A 19,137-nucleotide genomic window follows, 5' to 3' on the forward strand; every position below is an offset into this window, starting at 1 on the left:
CTTTGTACCGTAATTTGCAATTCCATTGAGAAGATCTTGTGGCCTGATTTTAATTTTTAATTTTGTTTTTAAAGGAAAACCAAAAGGCATAACCAAACAGAACAGTTTCAGCTCTTTTACCCTTAATGTAATTGTTTTGAATTCCAGACTGAACATTTTTGCAGAGTTAGTTTGCCATTTTGAAAGGGCTCACTTTGGTTTCTAACAATTTTCCTAGCCCCCTTTTTGTGTATGTTTTTAGACATGAAATAAAACTTTATATAAATGTGTTACTTTAATAGAATACATTGGACTAACCTTAATTACTTTTCACTCTGGCATTTCATTTACCCCTGAAAGAGAATATTTGTACTTTGGAGAGTTTGGAGCCCCTAGCTGTTTCTGCTTTTTCAGCTTTGGAAAGGCATCAAATTAAAAAATTCACTCTTCTGAATTTCTCTCATAGAAATGAACTAATAATTACTTTTTGACTGGTGTCTGGAGGAATAGGTGTGGAAATGGAAAGGTTAGGTATTCAAACTTTTTTTTTTCGCTTAGAATAGCTTAGTGATCAGAAATTAGATAAATAACATAACATGACTCTTTTTCAAATTAACATCATAGCCATATGTTTGTTTTCTTAGCAGTATATACTTGTGGTCTTACCAGCATAGGCTTACAGATTTATATTCCTGTTGGACCTGGTATATGCAGTTTAGGAAATAATCATTACTGCACCTTATGGTCATATTCAGATGGAATTTAAATTTGCTTAGGAGTAACTCTGTTGAATTAATTTGGAGTAAGTTTCTGTGTTTATTTTTAAATGAGGACATAAAAAATTGTTTGGGCACATTGTTAGTCTTGTCTGTTGTAGAAATTGATGCACATGGCTCCAGAGCATATTAATACGGAGTGTGTAAAGTTTGCCATGTGGCTTAGTTTCATTGCATTAAGTTTTGTTTTGAGTAAGTTATTATATTTCTTTGTGGTTGGTAGAACTCTGTGTTTATCTGTGTATTGCTAGTTTCCATCTAGAAACAAACGTATACTTTTTTCACTTGTGACAAATTAGGATGGTACAAGGGACTAGAGAAATAGAAATTTTGTTTATTGTTTACCCAAAGTAACTTACTGTGTTCAAATGCAAAATTATGTAGAATGTAGCACCTTGGGCTTTTTTACAAATATTGCTTTTTAAATTCTCTTGTATCCAAACTGTCAAGATCTCTTAATTAGAGTCAGAGATAAGAATAGAGTCCATAATTAGGACATTTTTCTCAACGTGAATTAACTGTCTTCCTGAAATCAGGAAAAGTGCTTTAGTGTATACAACATCTATGGATTTGCAAATGTCATTCATATTTATTTTTGAGTTGCTATACAGAAAGTTGTAGAGTTAAGCTTCTTTACTGAAACAGTAGGAAATATCAAAATGACAGGTTGCAAAACTGTGAAACTTATAAACTAGAGGGTTATGTCTTATGTGAATAGGAAGTCTCACTAGTTTGTGGGTAGAAAATTGAGTTCTAATATTTGTGTGTTATTGTTTTAAGAAGTTTTGCAATTTGTGAAAAGAGTACAACTATGGAACTGTCATACTCAGCCCCAGTGTTTAATGAAGTGTTCAGATTAAAGATACTGCTCACTTAGGTTCCAAACCTAGGTCTTCTGTCTCCTACCTTTGATATGTAGTGCAGTCATGTGAGCGAATAATAGAGCTTCAGTGTTATGTTGTCATGAGGTTACCCTTACAGTAAAATACGTTTTAAAAGGCTTGTGATGCTAAATGTCAGATTGGGAGATTTTTGTGATGGAGTAGCAGAGCTGGGCTAACAATGGCCAAAGCTTTGTCATTTACATGTTCCTGCTATCTTCTTTTAAAAAAGAAACACACACAGAGTAGCAAGAAATGTGGGCTAGATAAACAAATGAAAAGGAGGAGAGATGTCTGCATTTATGGTAAAGGTTGTATTATTTGTATGCTGTGTATGCACTGTTGTGCACCAGTGCTTCCTTAGTAAAATACAAATCTGAGTTATTCTGATTGCCCCTTACAAGGTTTTCATGTTTGGAATATCTCAAACAGAACAGTTGTTAATCATTTACCAGTGGTGTCAGGTTATTGAACCTGGATTAGTAAGTACAGAATTTTGTAATGCTGAGGTTGGCTAGAAAAGGGGAGAAAAGGTTCTGTGCCCAGAGTTGAATCAATATTAGGTCCACCTTCACTGGTGATGACATTGGTAAAAGTTGCATAATCTGTGACCTTTCTTGTTTTGAGAGACTAAAGCAGACCCTTGACTAGAACCATCCAGAGATCCAAATCATGTTCCATCTCCACTAGCCTGATGGAAAAAACCATAGTCTGTTTCTCTCTGGTTGCTCTTATTTTGTCTTTTTTTCCTCTCCATCCCCATTTTCTTCTTATTTACCTCTCTTCTTGTTTTCTTTCCAGTAAGCATCTAACATAGCTGGTCAAAACTTGAGGTTTTGTTACATGTTTGCTTTTTTCTTTTTCTTGCCACCTTCCCTCCTCCTTCGCCCCCCACCCCCACCCCCCCGGATATTCCTGGTAAAAATTTGTCAAATGTTGGGTTGGCTAATAACGCTTCATTCAGTTTGTCTGCCTTTGAGGCAGGTCTGTGAGAAAGAGTAATCACCAGAGACAGACAGCATTTTCTGTCTTTGCTTCTCATTTTGTATTATTTTTTGCTTGTTTAGGAAAAACCTCTCAGACTAAGTTTTTTTTTCTTTTTCCGGGATAGTTTTAGTCTGTTTAATATTACTTTAACAGTGGTAAAGCCTTTCATCTTTGTTTGTAAAAATATTTTATAAAGAGAGTAAGGGATTTTGGCAAAATGCAGCGCTTCACTAATGGTTTCTTCTTAAGGTATATTGTTCTTCCTTTCTTCCTCTGTGTAAAGATTAGAGTATTTTGAGTGGTAGCTCTTGCCATAGACCTAGACAATAAAGCAAATGTTTCTGAATGTGGAACCTCAGACCTTGTTTGTTCTCTTAACGCTGCAGTGTGAAAGATGACACGGGTCTGAGACCGCGTAGCTTGCTGAAATGACACAGTGTGGACATTGTGTCTGAATGTATCACTTTGAAGCAAACTCCCTTCTCGGATGGTGAGGGTGTTGTCTACTTGACAACCTCATCCAAAGAAGTTGCCTGGGCAGAACTGAAGTTCACTGATAAGAATGTTATGTAAACAATATCTTTGAGAAACATGGTGAACAATGTGCTGAGAGTACCACTCTGTGTTGGCCAGACTGTTTTAGAAATATATTGCTGTCTGTTTTCTAACTAATAAGCTATATGCCCATCTCCTGTTTTATGAGGTGTGTTCTCATGTGTTTCCTCTAAGACTCTTCATTAATAACATGCAAGTTGCAAGATCTTTTCTCAATGGTGGTGGTAGTCATGTTTTGGACTTCGGAATTTGTGGTAAACTTCCTTATAGAGGTGCGTGTGGGAGGGTGAGGACTGACAGTAGGTTTGCTGGGACATACTGTCCAATTGTCTAAATCGAAGTTGCTTAGTTTTTTGCTTGTGATCTGACTTTCTCTCCAAAATCATGCCTTCTTGGGCACTCATCTTCAAAACAGATTAAAGACAGCAGCTTTTCCTGGAAGCCTTAGTTTCCTTCCAAAATCTTAGTTCAGCAAGAAAATTCTGGACATAGAGAAGTGCTGTGCTTCCATTAAGAGTAAAACATTCTGGATTTGGAGCCACATTGATTTTCATCTTTCTCAGCTGTAAGGCTGTCATAATGTTGAGTTTGTCCATAGACACTAGGAGATCTCCCCCTCTTTGCCATTTGTAGCTGTAGGTCTTCACAAAAGCATTTCTTTCTAATTTTTGATATGGCTATGATAATAAGCTTTAATGTCTCATGAATGGGATCCATAAAATTGCCCAGTTTCCATTTTATAGTTTATCTGTGCTTTACCTTTTAATCTAAAAGAGGAAGAAAGTCCTGGCTTTTCCCCCTGGTTTTTTAATGTGCAGTGTGGAACAAAAATAAATGTCTGAAATCCCACTGATACAGCAAACTCTTGTCCTTACTGTTTAGTTTGCTTGCTACAATACTGTTTCTTTTGAATGGGAAGAAATGGAAACACTGAAATTAAAAGCATCTAAAGCAGGAGATCCCTGTATAGTTGGGAAATAATTAATTCCCAGTTATGTAAGAAATGACAATTAATTTGGAGGTTTATGTGTTTTTATAGAACAGGGGTAAGAAGTCTTGTGTACTCAGTGTTTCTTGATTTGGACTTGACTTATCCAAATACAGTTGAAAGACTTCCATCTTCACCCACGCTCCATGTCTATAGTTCATATTTAGCAGCACAGAGCATACCCATTACATTATGTTTTCATTTAGTTTTCTAGGTTTATATTTGTCTCCTTTTCTGGTACTGCAGGAAAACTTTGTGTTATTTACCTTAAAAGTTAGTGATTGTGAATTTCTTGAGAACTGGCTTAGGTCTGGGATAACCTTTAGTTGGTCTGCTGGCCTTGTTAGGTGAACAATAACAGAATATGTGATCATCAGGCAATGTTTTGGAGAGTCTAGCCTACAAAAGTCTGATGTGCAGACACAGCATTCCACCTTTAATGTTGATTTAGTCATAGCTCTCTGTTTGGTTGGGTTTTTTTCAAGTAAGAGATTAGTGTATCTTTGTTGAGAGGAACTTTTATATTATATTAGGATTTCACCCACAGCTTTTCTGAAAATGTCTGTCTTGAAATTTATTACACTTTGAAAAGCAAAGAAGTTTGCTGTGCAGTGCCTTTGTGAAGTAAAAGTTAAGATTTTGACTTTGCTTTATTTTTAACTTTAACAGCTGAAAAAGTTCATTTTCAGCATGTGGGAAAACCTTTTTTCTTGTTCTGATGGTTGAAACAGTTCTGCTGAGAGGGTTTAATTTTTTTTGGGTAGATAAGCAAGTATAGATTTTGCTGTGTGCAATTTATGAGATTGTTATGCAACAGGAGGACATGATTAATAAAAATGAGAGCAAATTTTAGTTCTTGTTAAATATTTATGAGGTCTTGAAATGTGGATTAGGTAAAAGAAATAATTTACAGTCTGTTCCTATATGTAGATGTAGTATGCAACTCTTTATTGCTTAAATTGAAATGGTTTTGTATTAGTAGTGTTGTGTATGACAGAAGTCTTCTTGAAAGTTTAGCAGAATGCCTGAAAAAACTGTCCTTGGAAAATTGGAGGGTAATAATCATAAAGGAAATGATCAGGTAGCAGCCTTTTTCCTGTGGAATGTTTTTAATTAGTTAAAAAGTAGCACAGCCTTTCAGGTTTGTGGTTGTGTGTGGTATTGGTTTTGTTGTTGTTGTTTTGGGGGGTTGTTTTGGTTAAATCTCAAGAAAAATAATTGAGAAAAATAAGTTAAAATTTAAAAGGAACAGCAATTGCATGAAAAAGTGCTTGGGAAAAATAGACTTAATTAGGCAGTTATCTTAGAAAATCTCATTTTGCAAGTGAGAGGTTTGTATGTGATGTTTTGTTTACTTGTTTTGTTTTCATACTAATTTACTGAGGCCTATTTTATGCCTAACTTGTCAAGTGGAAAAAAATAGCATAATCCCTTAAGAATAATATTCTGTGTACAATTTGCAAAATCCAGCAAAACAGGGTTCTATCCCACTGTTACAATGTGGGTGAATGATATTTTGTAAGGTATAAAATGCATTGTCTGTTCCTTCTACTATGAGATAAACAAGACTTCCACTGTCTGACTTCAGTGATTAGGGAATAGCTGTGTATAAGAAAATCTATTTTGAGCAGTAAAGTGTTTTTTGATATATACCAAGACCTGAAAGAATTGACTCAACATTAATTTAGCTCCATATGTGAGTTACCTAGAGCACTAATCTTTAATCATTTTTTATGTATTATGACACTTCATTATGTATTCAATATATAATTTGTATATGTAGACCAATATAATAAATATATTACATATTGTTTATGTATTTAGGATCACAGCTGTAGAAATACATGTTTCTCAGAAATACTTTTTTTAATTAAATTACATCACTTCTTATGTAATAAAGTGAAGAAGCAGAATACACGTGGGCTTTGAACTATAATACTTCTGGGGCTTTTTAGTACTTACTGTGTGGTTATGAAATTGTTAGTTTTGTTTTTTTTGTTAGTGGTTTGTTTTGTTTTGGTGGGTTTTTTTGTGTGTGTGTGGGTTTTTTTGTTTTGTTTTTAATTTTTTGTTTGTTTGGGTTTTTTGTTTGTTTTTGGTTTTTTTGTGGGTTTTTTTGGGAGGGGATTATTGGTTTTTTTTTTTTTTTTTTGGAAATATATGGTGGAGAGGATTTATATTCACACTGAAATCTAGGAAGTGAATTGTTTGTTCAGAATCATCTTATGGGAAGTTGTATGAATGAAAAATAATATGCATACTTCAGGAATTAAAATGAATTGCAATAAAGTGTCCTGCAGACCTGCATCAGAAGGGAAAGGTTTCTAGGACTCTGCAAATGATGCTTGCCATTAAAAAGAAAAATCCCCTTTTCCCCAGGATAGGCCACTTAGGAAGGAATTGATAGCAAGACCTGAGATGAAGTCTGTAAAGTCTTCATTCAATAATTGTTGAAGAAACATTGAATGTGGCACATTATTAGGAATTCTGCAAACCAGAACACTTCTACTCTGCTGTTTCTTACCCCTTCTTGAGACAATTCTCATGGGATTAGGAAGACAAAGCAGATTGCAAAAGAGAAGACATAATTGTTGGGCAGGTATGTATCCTTTTACCTAGATACCTGCAAATCTTGTCCTAGGAAAGTGTGAGGTAGCAGTATGTTTGTGGAAGAAGATTTCAAGGTATTCAGACAGGTATTAGGTAGTTTCCTATGTACATGGTCCTTTTGTATGCTGTAGAGTGGTGGCATAGCAATGTAGATGGTGAGGAGCCAAAGGATTATTATGTACTCCCTGTCAGAAACTTCACCTCAGAAAAAAACCTGGGAGAAAGCAGCAAAATGCCTAAAGTAAGTACATATCTGTTGAGAAAAATACTTGTTTCCAGAAAAAAAAAAAGGCAAAAAACCCCCGTAAGATTAAAGGGAATACGTACTTCTCGTTTCCTCTTTTTTTAGCCTAATTTCCCTTTTTAGTTGTGAATACTCAAGGGGAGGCATTAAATAAGCCTGCAGCAAATCAAGGATTCTCAAAATCAGCTTCCTTGGAGAAATAAGCTGTAAATTAAGCATACTGAGGGGAAAAAAAGTTGCGAAACATATCTTTAAAAGATAGTGCAGGGACAAAGTGTTTCTGTAGATAATACTCAGAAAACTCCAGGGATACTGAGATAAAGTTGTAACAGGTGTTCTTATGTATGTAACTCCTGCTCATTAAAACTTCGTTATGGCTGGTACACTCTGATTTAACACTTTGAAAAAATTCAAGGGGATATTATGAGACAAATAGTATATGGAGTTTTTGGGGAATGTTTTTGTAATCTCCCAAGTTTTTCTCCTACTGTCTTTATGCTGTCCTGAAGGAATTCTTTCTTAGATAGTTACTCTAATGGTGTTCCTTTGCCTTGATAGATGTAGTAGATCAGTGAGGTATAACTCCTGGGCTACTAGCTAAATTTGGCTAAATCTAAATCAAAGTACTTCTAGTTATTGTAAAATATACTTGATGATAGTCTTTTCTAATGATCACTGTAATCAAACAGAAAATCTGCAGGGAAATTGCTTTCCCTCCTGACCTCCCACTGTGAGGGATTCTAAGCCATTCCCATTCTGGTCATCCAGACATTTGTTCCAGCATTTATTTAACAAAATACAGAAAAGAACAAACCAGTGGAATATGTAGAATAAACCAGGAGTCTTAGGAGGTGTGTTGAGATTTTTTGAGAGAAATCTTAGAACTTTTTCAAGTAATGTGACTATAGGATAGTGCTGTATGACATAATTCTTTGGACAGAAGGCAAGGCACAGAGTTTCAAAAAGTTGGGAATGGTCGTGTTAGTAACATGGATGTGGTTTGAGTTGGGTATATTTAAACTGTTTCAGAATCTAATGCTATTCTGACATCTATGTTTTAGAAACGTGCCCTGTTCTTAGGTAAGCTGTCAAACCTGTAGGTCTGATCTTGCCAGTTAAATTCCAGCATGGTAAGAATTAAAGCTATTACTGGTGTCTCCAGTGTGCTGGACCTTCTTAACTGAGAGAGGCTCTGGCTTTCCTCCTAATCATCAAAGATCAAAATGGAAATTCTGAAGTTCGTGTTAAAAGCAACTCCTGGAAAAAGCAACTGATGAAGAGTTTCCTGTGATCGTTAAGCTTCAAGGAAGCTCACCTGCCTGTTCCTATTTCTTTATTCCGAAGGGTATAACTCTAGTTCATGCACAATGGTTTCAGTACATGACTTTTCTCTTTGGCTTGGCAGTTGATCAAAGAGAATTAGTGAAAATACTAGTTGTCATTTCACCATTGTTTTGTCAGAAAAGGGTTCAAGTAGACTTTTTTTGAGTCCTTTGATGAAGAGAACATCTTTCTGGAAAAGGCATCTGAGGCAAATTTCTGTATAGCATTAAACTGGGACATTGTGGATTATCTTTAATATTAGAAAAATCTCTTAATTCCTTGATAGCGTGTCTTGTATGTCATTATTGTTATGTGCAAGTTGCTGTGAGGACTCATCAAATCACAAGGGAGATTTTAGATGTGAAGTAGTAATAATTTTCAGTATTTCATACCAGAATAGTCGCAATCTTCTAGTACGCTCCAGAATAATTTTAGCAAGTCTTCATATTCAGATTATTCCTAGGATACTTTTTATGCACTGGAGAAACACCTGCTAAAAATGTTTTACCTGTACTACAGCCTCCAGAAAGTAAATTCAGCTGTGTGTATGAAAAAATATTTGGAGAAAAATTACTTTAAAATGAATGGTCGAGATCTTATTAGCATCTAGAAAGTATGGAATTATTAAGGCACATTCAGGAGCTTTTTCGATGTTTAAGATGTTGTGAAAACATCAGCCTGGAGCCATTTGAGGCAGCAGTAAAATATATATTGTAATTCCTGCAAAGTATACATTTAAACTTGACACCCCCTGGATCCTGACATTCCAAGTAGCAGCCATTGCAGGAAAAAAAAGCCCAGGCAGATGCAGAAATTCTTTGTTTGGATAATTAGGTACTCTTTCAATTCTGCAATGATAAGTAGGCAATTAAAAAAGATAAATTATTTTGTGCTGTACCTACGTAAGTCTTTTGACTGTAATTCACTAAGTTAATTTTGTGATTTCATTCAATTTAAGTGAAGTCTATGGTAGCGAGTAGTGCTGCCTTAGAGAAGCAGATCTTTGTCCTGGGGGTTTCACATTCTCAATGTTCAAGGTGTTGTGCCTCACGCTAGCTCAAAACCCATGGAGGACGTTAGTCATTGTTGGAGCGCATTAGGTGCACTCTTGGAGTACATCTCGTTTAGTTTTGTCCAAAATGAATTCAGCATTTTTACTTTGATTCTTCTCTGCAGTGTGAATCAAAGTGTGCTGACTGGGGACTGTCAGCTTGAAAGCCACACTGTTGAACCACAAGCACAAGAGCTAATATACACGCACTATTGGCGATTTTTTTGCCTCCATGGGATTGTGTGTACCTTAGAATTCTTGTACATGCCAGAGACATCTTCCAGTGGCTAACACTGAAGAAACTTTCCTAAGGCTGGAAAGTGAGCAGAAAGATACTGATTCTTGAACTATTCCTTTGTGAAAGTGATGTGGATGAGGGCATAAAACGTTTGGATACTCTGGAGAAAGTGAGACATGCCTTTTTTTAACTAGCCTTGAAATTACTCTTAACTTAAGCTAACCTGAAATAAAGTTCAGTAGTATGTAAAAGCATTTCAATTGTCCAAAATTAACCAGAGAATTACAAATTGTTATCAAAGCTATAGATGAAGAAATGACTGAAGAAGCATGTTTACACAATACTTAGTTTGAACAGGCCCTCCCTGCCTTGTCTGTGAGGAAAATACATGCAGCACCTTTTCAGGGATTTTATCTTCCTGCATTCACTACGTCTCATGGTGAGTTATTCAGAGATAATTTTCTTCAGGTGTACCATGCAGTCTGCTATGGTCACTTCTTTAGAGCCCAACAGGGCTCTGTCCAGGTTTAATCTTATGCCATATGGAATCTTGGCAAGGGTTCTGTCATCAGTGCTGCTTGTTCACTGCCATGCTGTGCTGTGCTGGCATAACCTGTTGTGTGGCTGTGCGGGCAGGGAACTGAAACAGCTAAAACTTAACCTGCCAGAAAAAAAGGATCCTTTTGAGCTGAATCAGCTGTGTGATCTGGTTCAGCACTGAGCTTGCAGACTTCTGCTCCAGTAGGTGAATGGTGAGCAAGGCTGGCAATTTTTTACCTCTATTGTCAATTTTTTTTCATTTCTGTCCTATCTTAGTACTCTTCTATCCTGCCATTTTTCCCTCTATGCAAAACAAATTTAACTGGCTAACCTAATGGAAAACTACTCTTTGAGAGATTAGTTTTCTGCAGCTTGAACAAACTGAATCAACTCAGCAAGGGAACTCAGAACTGCCAGTTTGAGGGAGGAGCTGGCTTGCACAGGTGGGATAGGGAAATGTGGGAGATAGGAATTCTGCTTTCTGAACACAGCTGAAACAGATGTAATCTGTTTTGTGTAGTTCACTTGCATCAGTTTTGAAGGTAGTCTTGATACTCCTTTATCTGGCTGTTTTGTCTCCTTTCTTGCAAGTATTGCTGTGTCAGGCCAGGTGTTCTCTTGGTGATACTTACTATCCTTTTGTGATCAAAGACACTGCCTCTGCTGAATAATAAACAGTTTAAAAAAAACATAGTGAAGGAAGGGAAGGATTTCCCAGAATGATTGAAATTGGAAAAGACCTCCAAGATCATTGAGTTCAACCTTGATCAAAGTAGGCTCCTGGAGCTGGGAAGGTGTGTTTAATGTTCTGTTCTACCATTATTACCCCAGGAAGCACCTTGGGCACCTGCTTGACTTTCCCTGGTCTAGATTTTCCCATCTACTTGTCAGGACTGGGAGCATCAGATAGATGCATCATAGAATCATGGAATGGCCTGGGCTGGAAAGGACCTCAAAGCTCATGAAGACCATGGGCTTTGTGCATTATAGGAAATTTTTTTGAGGAGGGTAGTCAAGATGTATTTTCCTGTTTTGTGTGTAAATATCTTCGATTCCTGTGAGTAGTACCTAGGTGAGTATGAAGGCTGTGCTAGGCCCTTATGCTTAGCAAAGAGCTGAACATCTGGGAACTTGCTTATGTTAGGTAACTAGGAAAGCTGGACATTAGACTTCTGCAGTGTTAAATTTGGGAAAAGGTGAACACTGTGTTACACATTTACAGGCAAGTAGGGTCTCTTTTTATGAATGTGTTAATTTTTAATAGTCAAGACTAACATTTAGTTTTTCTAACTTACTATCTTGACCACAGTACTCCTAACAGAACTTATCTGAAGACTGTGTACATATAATTAGTATAGATATATGCATAAACATTTATTGTGTATCAATAATTTAAAAAAAAAAAGAAGAAACATTACCCATCTTTACTAGATCTGATTTACCTTTTACATGAGGCACTTCTTTGCCACCAATCAGTCTGTCATCTTACTAGCCCTCAGAGTAGTTTTTCTAAGCATATCTTTACCAATTGAATTAGCTATTATGTAAACTTCGAGGCTGCTAACCTGATATGTACTAAATGGCAGTTGATATGCTATTGACTTGTTTTTTTGTGGAACATCTGTCTGTACACCAATTATTTAAAACATCTGCATGCAAGATCTTCTTCTAATTTCACTTTTGTCCTGCATACCTTCTTCCTGCTGACCTGAACAGAATCATTACCTTTCTTTTGCTAACAGTGGACTGTTACTCATGTGATGGAGGTAACTGGAACAGCCAGTCACAGGCATCAACTAGGAGGGCAAGTTAGGCTTTGGTATTCTTGATAATTCTTTAAAAAGGGGGAGGAATTGGGATGAAGGAGGATAGTTTAGTTGCATAACTGTGGTCTGTGGACCATGTGCATTTATGCAACTCAGAAGCCTGCTGGTCTGTGCATTTGTCAGATATTGTATGTTTCCACTGTCTCCATGGCTATTGTGTACAGACCATGGTTTTGGTACCGAAAGGCAGTGTTTGGAGATAAAGGCAGCTAAACTGAGTTGCAGTCTAAGCAGCATCTTAAGCATTAAGGTACATTTGTAGGGAAATGTGGTTTTAAAAATAGCAGAAAAATACTAAAATGCTGTAGTCACTGAGAAAGCAATCATAACATAGAAAACCACTTTGTCTACAAAAAAGCTGTAGATTAATAATAAAAATGGAATTTTATGGGAAGTGTGAGAAAAAGAAACTATAGAAGGAATTGATAGCCACATTTTATAAATCAAAACTATATTGTAATTAATAGCCTCTAGCAAAGAATGTAGAGACTGAGGTTATACAGATGAGGCTTAAAGGCTGTTAATGGACAGCAGACCAGCTAAAAGGGGGAAAAGATCTGTGTGCTTAAGTATTATGCCTCTGTAGGTATCTACAAACATCTCATTCACTAGAAAAGTTTAACGAGGGCAAAATTAGGAAATTGTTTTCATAAAAAGTGTAGAGTAATAAACCATATATATGAGATGCTTGTAATCCCAATAGGCTCTCCTTGGAAATCTCTTACTGAGCCTTACTTGAAGCTGACAAGTATTGAATGTTTTAGCAATTCTTTCTCTTTATAAATTCATCTTTTACTCCATTTTATTAATGGCAAAATTAATCCCATTTAGAGCTTTCATCTGTCCATGAACTCTCATTTATCCCAGCAAAATTGTTCCTGTATATGGTGAACGAAATGTGAACTGATGCAGATGATAGTATTTTACCAAGCTGGTTTTCAGTGAATTTCTTTCAGTTTACTATGAGTAAATGCTTGTGCCCACACAGCAGAGATGGGAACAAGTTGCTGCCAGTAGAAAGAAGGTGGGTTTTTTTTCTTGTACTAATAATGCATGAGAAAACCTAATCTTTGACCAAGACATTAGTGACCTATGTTCTTGGGGAATATAGTGTTGCTAGGCCTTCAAAACTTGTATTATTACTGTAGTGCACTTTCACCAAAATCAGAAGTTTCATTCTTCAAAAAGATCGAATGGGCACCACCCGTTGGCCACCGATTGCAATTTCAAAATGAGTGACCTGAGGCTGCCTGTAGTGGTCCAAGACTCAACTACCTGTCATTTGCTTGATCGTGCTCACGGAAGCATATGCTGGTTTTGAGTTTGTGGGATATTTCTCTCTTTTTTGGATACAAAATATTTGGCTTCCTGGTTTGGAAGTAATTGTGATACTTCTGGTGATGTCTGGTTGATCTGTGAATCTGCTTTTACTTTACTAATGTCTTCCTTCAGGAGAACATTAGATTCTGTTTATTTTAACTACTTTTCTTTGTTAACTTGTATAGAACTATTGAGTGTTTGCTGAAGTTTCAGGATTTAATTATGCCTCCTATTACAACTGATACAAAAAAGTCAGGGCATGGGGAAGTACTCCCAAGATTTTCAGCTGTTCCTTTTTCACATCACTTTCTCACCATGGAGCAAAATGCTTGTGCTTACTACTACTCTTAATGATTGCAAGATAATAAAGCATTAAAAACCTTAGCTGTTCTTAAAAACAATGGAAGATAAAAAAGTAAGGCAAACAGATTCCTTTACTGTCATTTTCTCCCATGTCTGACTTTTAATCTTTGGATTTAGTTTAAATTGTGATGGCTAAATTCTGGAAATGGCTTTTCAGTGCTTTTCTGCTACTTTTGCATTGAAAATACTCCCACACTCCATCTTTCTTGTATTAGCATAGCTCTGAGACAATGTGTTTTCCAGTATAAAATTGCTTGTAAATATTACCACTTTTGACCATGGTGTTAATGTTGATTCTTTCAAGACTTAAATTTTTTTCCTGTGTTTATTTCATTTTGCAGCCAGTGAGCTTTCTACTAGTCTGTTGTCCAGGAGGATATATCTGCAGAATGTACTTCTTTAATGGAAGGAATTGAAAGAAATCACTGAAGGTGATTGGGTGGGTTGACCCCGCCCAGCAGCTGAGCCCCCACCCAGAGGCTCACTCACTGCCCCAGAGCAGGATGAGGGACAGAATCTGAAAAGCGAAACTGAGGAAACTCGTTTGTTGAGATAGTTTAATAAGTGAAGGAAAGGTGTGTACCTTGCTGAGATCAAGGTAGACAATATCCACTGCTCTGTGCCTACCAAACCAGTCATTTCCTTGTAGAAAGTAGATTGTGTTAGGCTGAGCTCTGTGTTCTGCTGCATTTTTTATCTACCTGTTAGTCAGACAGGTAGAAAAGTGTAGTTTTCCTTTGTATGTGGCCTTCTGCCAGATGGAATGCCAAATTTATAAGAAATTTTATAGCTTGTTCTACTAATCTATCTGCCCCCTTTCTTCATGAATACAGGCAGTTTATAGGTCAGTGCAAGGAAGCAAGACAATTGAATTGTCCACTGTAGGGCTTTGCCATCTGGTACACATCCTGTAAAGACTTTTATGAACATCTTTTGTCTGTTTGTATTGTTGGCTAATAGTTTTTCTACAATTGGTGAGTAGCATTTTTACTTCTCTCGTGTTAGGTTTTTTAGCTGTTGAAAAACATTTGGAGATTCATCTCTTGTCCCTTCACTGGAATCAGAAATGGATATTCAGCCTCCATACTTTGAAGTGGTTTCCTTAGTAAGCAGAATGAAAAGTGTAGATTATAACTGTTAGTTCCATTTGAGTCAATGTAATACATTTGCAATGTTCCCCTGGGCTGTTGCAGGACTGTCTAATATCAATTACTGCATTGATGATGCATCTTAAGATACAGACTATTTTTTAAAACTATATATGTGAATGTGTGTGAATGTAATTGAAGTAAATGCTTTCACTGTGTGCTCAGATGAGATCATTTGAATAAGGATGGTTTTAAAGATGTTTAAAGCTCAGTACTGCTCAACTTAATACTGTTCTGTGATTTATTCTATATTTGATGTAATTTCAGATACTGGATTATGACTCATAACATTGTTCTCTGTGTATGAAGTTCTTTCTGCCAAAATACATTATTTATTATTTATATATTTTGTAAATTTTTTTATTTACTTAAATACTTTGCAAATTCTCAGGTAAAAAGGAAGTCTTGAAACTTACATGCCAGATAGGCTACTTGCTAAAAAAAAAGGTTTTTTTAAGCCTTGGAGGACAAGACTGAGTACTAAACTGATATGAAAGGTCCTTGAATAAACTTTGATTTTTGTGTTAGCTTGGATTCACTCTCATAATTAACTTTGGCTAGTTAACTTTGGCTACTCTAGCCTGACTTTTAAAATGTGGTTTACTAGTAAAACACACTTGTTGGGTATTTAAGAATTTCTGAGAGAACTAGTGTAATGTAATATATAAGCTAAGACATCCCTAGAGGCCCCAGTCGATTTGAGTATTAAGTGGGATATCATATATTAAATATCTATATAACAGTCCCTTCATCAAGGACCTACAGATCCTTTACAAAAACAAAATTTAGCAGTTGAGAGATGGTCTTAGAACATACATAATAATTTTATTTCTCTTCAGTTTTTCTGTTTTGAAAGAGAGTGTTTTTTTAAGATTTTTCTGTACTTGAATATTGTTTCTTACTAGGCCTTTTCACATCAAGTAAACAGGATCAGATGTCTTGAAAGCATTACATGGACACAGCTTTGTCCTTGGTCTTATTCTCTCCTCATTTTTTTAACCGAATACTTTAGTATAGAATTTGTTAACTGAATAGCTAAAATTTTGTAGAAATAGTTTGTCTACTCTGTATTAAAGAAATGCCTGTATGAACTCACTAGTCTGTTCATATTAGCTAGTCCAGAGAAGTATAATTCTGTATCTTAGAATTACGTAATGTGTATTTTTGTTGTATACTTTGCTCTAACAGAGTCAAGAAGCTTGGGATTTTTCCTTATAGTCTGTCATAATCAATATTAACAATTTTTTACCCTTTCTGGATGAGGCCTAAAGTGCAGTCATTAAACTAAAGGGAAGATTTGAAATAAAAAATTAGTATTCTAAGAGTAATAACTATGTAGTTCTTTAATAATTAAGATTTACAAACCTCTTAACTGAGTGAGGCACTACTAATCTACTGGAAATGACATACATGGAATGATACACTTTACTTTCCTTTTACATCTGAGCTTTTTTTTCTGACTGCATCCCTCCTTGCTCGGGGGAATAAGAATTTGAGATGAGAAGTTGAAGAAGCACCAGTAGTTTTAACTTAATGTGCTATTTGAAAGTATATAACAGTTTCTAAAAGAATGAACAAACATTTCACAATTAATTTGTCATATTGATTAATCTATGTGAACATTACCTTTCTTCTGTGTCTTAAGGGTAGATTGAACGAAGATAAATAAAAAATAGTACATGATCCACCATATGCAAGTTGGAAAAAAAAAAAAAAAGAGAAAGAAAAGCTGCAGTTGACACAAGAAAGTGGTTAGTGTTAACATACAGTGTGATGATGGATGTTGGGGGCAGAGGAGGGTGTTAAGTCATTGTTTTAGACTTGTGAGGTAGATTTACTAGAGTTTGTATGCTCCCTGAGCAGAGAATATTGTGTTGATCCAGTTCTGCAAATACTGATTTGGGGATATTTTCATTGCTCCAGTGAATGCTGTATTAAAAGGAGAAGCAGCTTTAAATATTCTTTAAAGTGGAGTGCATTGCCTTTATTCTCCCTGTGGAGCAGTGCTATTAAGAGCTACATCCCTAGCCACACACTTGTGAAATTAAAAAGGCTTCATGGCTGAAGACATGCCCAAATTCTAAGAAATCTTGTATTTCTGAAGAGAGAGATAAGTAGTCAGTCAAAAACAAGTATCTGTAACACTTCATAGGCCAGTTCCAAAGAGAGACATAGACGCAGTGATGCTTCAGTATCTTAAACTTAACAGTTTGGATGACACAGTGGGAGGGAAGAGAACAGGGTTCAAATACTTGCATTTTAAACTATTGTTGTATTTTTTTTTCGTGTTCAAAGGCAAGTAACAAAACAGAAATAGTACATGGAGCAGGGACTAGTATCTAGGTCTTCTCTCCCAGTTGAGCACCTCAGCTGTTAGGCTACGGTGTGATTCTTGTTAATTGTCCAGATGCCATAGCATTTTAATTTTTAGCTGGGTAGTTACCTAGCTTTAGCAGATAAGAAGCTTGTTACCATTCAGCCTTTTCGTTTCTTAATTAAAGCACTCTTCTGGGAAATAAATGAGTGGTTTTGGATCCCCATATGTTAACAGGGGAATTAAACTCAAGTTCCTTGCCTCTGTGGTATTTGCTGTAATCCAGTATGGATCTACAGGAAAAGTGCTGGGTTGGTAGGCCCAAGCCATTTGTAGACCCTTGTGCAGTGCTTTCACACAGCACCATCACACACAGGGGGTGTGTGTGCTGCCTCAGGTGTAACCTCTGTGTTAGCTTGCATATGAGCTTCTTGGCGTATGTCTTGGTGGACTTTAGCCTTCTGTAAAGTTTCTACCAGAAAAATTAAGTGCATATATTATCTCTGTGTGTAGGGAAATCCCGTGGTGTTTGTTGGATTGCTTTGCATAGGACTTGAGGGCCTGAGTTTTACTTGTATGCAAAACCACACTTACTATGTGCTACCATGGATTCAGAAGCCATGCAGATGATGAGAAAACATCAAGAATGTTTATGAAATATTTGAATATGGTAATAGTAAGAGCACTGGTTTTTGTTGACATTTGAATAAAGATATCTTAGCAGTCAGAAAGTTCTGGGATCACCCAGCCTGTATGCTTTATTAACACACCTGAAGGTGTTGTTGGACAATCAGATTTTCCTTTCAGTTAAGTTAAATAATAAGAAATATTTTTTAAAGAAAAGTAAAATAACTCTCTGTTTCTCTTAAGAAGGTTTTTCTTTCATGGTTTCTCTGATGCAGTCTTGTTCAGTGTCTTCCCTTAACACAAATGATTTCTGTGTGCCTTAAGAAGATTGTCATAAGCAGGAAAAAAATTTGAGGGGAGCTCTCCCTAGCAGTCTTCCCCAAACCCTTATTTACATGCCATAGGATTAAAAAAAGAAGGAAGAAAATAAAATTTGAAATCTGTTCTCCTCCCCTCAGTTTGTTGCTTTCCTAAATAAATAAATCCTTGGTGTAGTTAATTGTATTTTTTAGTTATATACACTTAGTGTTTTTACACTTATTATTTTTTTTGGTAGTGGAACTTCTATGCAAAATCAGAATTGAAGTAACTCAAAGTGATTGGTGTCATGGTTTTCCTTTTGGTTTTTTGGTTACTTTTGTTTGTTTGTTTGTTTATTCTTGAAAAAATGAACCGTGTCTTTTCTTACTTGCTGGACTTCTTTTAAGCTGGTAAAGAAAATAATCCTGAAAAACATAAGAAGTGCTGACGTGACCTTGTCCATATCTAAGCTAGCAGGTGCCTTTAGAATAAGATGGTACTGCATCATAATTTCCTGATGAGTTACAGCATCATGATGGCATGTGCTCCCACTCAGAATTTATTTTAAGAAAGGACACAAGCACTTTCTTATAATTAATCTTGTACTCAAAAATACTGGATTGAAGAAAGTCTACAAAGTAATGACGTTCTGGAGATCAAAAGAGAACTAATGAAAAAGTAATTATTTAATCTGTATAGTAGGAAGAAAAAACCTTAGCAGAAAACCTCCCCAATTTCATAATCTTTTTCATATTTGTCTATACGTTTGTCCACATAACAGGTTCATACAACAGAAGAAACACTCAAGACTTCCTCAAAGAAACTTGTGGCCCACCTCAAAGAAACTTGTGGCCCACCTAATTGGCAGAAATTTCAAAGACTATTCAAAGTTTAACACTGTAGTGGCTGTTAGAAATTGCAGCACGTGTTTTGGAAATTTATGATCAAATCTTCTGAGTAGCAGAGCATGTGATCTCTTTGCTAAACATTCCTATTTTGACACTGATTTCGGTTTGTCAAGAAAATATATTTCATTTGAGTACAATAGTTGTAAGGGGCAAGTTTTA

The 19,137-nt window shown here is 36.0% G+C and overlaps 1 protein-coding gene across 21 annotated transcripts in view; it reads left to right on the forward strand.

The window, feature by feature from the left end:
* GPHN (gephyrin) overlaps positions 1 to 19,137 on the forward strand; it is a 285,353-nt gene that overhangs the window by 1,830 nt on the left and 264,386 nt on the right. The gene's annotated exons all lie outside the window — the stretch shown is intronic.

Source organism: Myiozetetes cayanensis, unplaced genomic scaffold, assembly GCF_022539395.1.
Source record: "Myiozetetes cayanensis isolate MyiCay16 unplaced genomic scaffold, myiCay2020 scf6-25, whole genome shotgun sequence".
NCBI classification, from domain to species: domain Eukaryota; kingdom Metazoa; phylum Chordata; class Aves; order Passeriformes; family Tyrannidae; genus Myiozetetes; species Myiozetetes cayanensis.